General features: G+C 20.3%; 1 protein-coding gene across 1 annotated transcript in view; it reads left to right on the top strand.

Annotated features, from left to right (window-relative positions):
- The first annotated feature begins 1,692 nt into the window (after positions 1–1,692).
- Positions 1,693–2,649, top strand: part of LOC117178096 (glutathione S-transferase 1) — a 13,528-nt gene continuing 12,571 nt past the window's right edge. The window contains exon 1 of the mRNA XM_033369336.1: positions 1,693–1,794. The gene's annotated coding sequence lies outside the window, so the exon portion shown is untranslated. The remainder of the gene's footprint in view (positions 1,795–2,649) is intronic.

Genomic DNA, 2,649 nt, shown 5'->3' with positions numbered 1-2,649 from the left:
AATTGAAAAGTCATGTATTTTGTTAAAAATTTATGTTTTTTGTAAAAATTAATCTTCTTGGTTACAAATTTATCTTTTTGGTTGAAAATTCAACTTTTTTCGTTCATAATTCAATACTCTGTTTTTCATTTTAGTTGAAAATTCATTAGTTAGGTTAATATTGATTTATTTAAACTAAAAATGTAAGCATTCAATTTTTGGTTGAAAAATTATATTTTTTAGTTGAAACTGAATATTTTTTTTTTTAAATTAATATTTTTGTTGAAAATTTAAATTTTTTGTTGAGAATTACATTAATCTAGTTAAATATTGATTATTTTAGATAAAAATTCATTTGTTTGGTTGAAAATAAAAGTACGTGATTGATAGTTAAACTTCCAGTTGAAGATTTATAATCTTAGTTAAAAATTCATCCATTTGTTTGGAAAAAAAATAGTTTTTTGAAATTTAGTTTTTATACCTTGCAAATTATTATTTTTAACTGAAAATTTAACTATTCCAATTGAATATTCCATCATAAATTTTCGTTGACAATTTATGTTTTTTTGTTAAAAATTTATTTATTTAGTTGAAAACACGTTTCTTTTGTTTGTAGAAATTATTTTTATTCAATAATAATAGAATTTTATATTATTTATTCCTGAATGAACATACATCGTTTTGGTTGCAAATTGGTCTTTTTTTATATTTCAACTATTTCAGTTGAAGATTTATAATTTTAGTTGAAAATTCAACAGTTTAATTAATATTAATTTATTTAAACGAAAAATGTAACTATTTAATTTTTGTTTGAAGAATTATCTTTTTATTTTGAAAAATCATCTTTTTTATAGAAATTAATCTTTTTGGTTGAAAATTCAATTACTTTTGGTTAAAAATTAATCTTTTTTCGTTCAAAATTCAATACTCTATTTTTCATTTCAGTTGGAAATTCATTAGTTAGGTTAATATTGATTTATTTAAACTAAAAATGTAAGCATTCAATTTTTGGTTGAAAATTTCTATTTTTTAGTTGAAATTGAATATTTTTTTGTAAAAATTAATCTTTTTGTTGAAAATTTAATCTTTTTTATTGAAAATTACATTAATCTAGTTAAATATTGATTATTTTAGATAAAAATTGATCTGCTTGATTGCAAATAAAAGTGCTTGATTGAAAGTTAAACCCGTTTGTTCAAAATCCATTTTTTTGTTTGTAGAAATTATTTTTATTCAATAATAATAGTATTTTATATTATTTATTCTTGGTTGAAAATTTATCTTTTTAGTGGAAAATTCATCAGTTGAGTTAATATTAATTTATTTAAACGAAAAATATAACTATTTAATTTTTGGTTCAAGAATTATCCTTTTTATTTGAAAATTCATCTTTTTTGTACAAATTAATCTTTTTGGTTAAAAATTTATCTTTTTGGTTCAAAATTGAACTATACCGGTTGAAAATTTATCACTTTAGCCAAAAATTTGTCATTTTTGTTGAAAATTAATTTTTTAACTGGGAATTTACCTCCTTAATTTTTAGGGAATTTTTTCCATGATTTGAGTGAATACCCTGGTAATTTATTAATTTTTATTCAATAAAACCAAGATTCCAAGAAGAAGTGAACAGATAAAATAAATATGTAGGTCGGATTTTATCGTTGCCGACCCTGAAAAGTAACATGAGGTAAGTGAAAGGTACTTTGTAGAGTGTAGAATCGTAGGATTTTCTTCGTCATTATTTAATTTTCATCTGGATACACAATTGTACGCACCGATAATTTTATTGCTGTCTTTCGGGTGAATAATTTTGAGGTAAATATAGCAGGATCTAAAATTTCAAGTTTTCTAAGTAAACACTTAAAAAATGTTGCAAATGAAATTTAATGTTTCTAAAACCTATTATTTTTGAGTCTACAAATTATAAAAAATCCTATTTTTTATCGCAGGTTTCACAGTCATTGAAAGTTTATTATTTTTTTTATAAAATACTATTTTTTCCATTTCTGGTGAAAAAATTTTTTTTTTATTAAAAACTGTACTATTTGGCCTAGAAACCCAAAAATTTAGTTGCAATTTTTATTTCTTGAATCAATAATCATTCTTCATTGAAAATTCCGCAATTTTGTTGAAAATTCCTTTTTTTGGTTTAAAAAATGGTATTTTTTCGTAGAAATTCAATTTTTTTTGGTAAAAAATTCTACTTTTGTCTTTAAAATCAACTATTACTTATTTAAAATCAAAATATTTTTTGGTTGGAAATTAATAATCTTGGTTAAAAATTCAACAATCTGGTTTATATATCAAATAATGAATTTTTGGTGGAACATTCATTTTTGCTGTTGTTAAAAATTAGAATTTTAACATATAAATACATTTATTTGGTTGACAATATAACGGTTTATTTTATAATAATCTGTTGTTGTTAAAGATTCGTCTTTGTTGGTTAAAAATTTAACTATTATGTTAAAAATCATTCTTTTTTTGATTTGAAAATTAATTTTTTAACTATTTAATTTTTAGTGAAAAATTTATTGTTTTTAGTTCAAAATTCAAGTATTTGGTTTAAGTATTAACTTTTACATTTTTTTGATAATTCACCTTTTTTGAAAGGAAAAAATAAAATAAAAAAAAATTTTATTTTTTATTTCAATAAAACTTAAGCTGTTT

This window comes from Belonocnema kinseyi, chromosome 8 (genome assembly GCF_010883055.1).
Source record: "Belonocnema kinseyi isolate 2016_QV_RU_SX_M_011 chromosome 8, B_treatae_v1, whole genome shotgun sequence".
Taxonomy (NCBI): domain Eukaryota; kingdom Metazoa; phylum Arthropoda; class Insecta; order Hymenoptera; family Cynipidae; genus Belonocnema; species Belonocnema kinseyi.
Note: the sequence above shows the minus strand (reverse complement) of the source record. Positions and strands in the feature narration are given on the sequence as shown.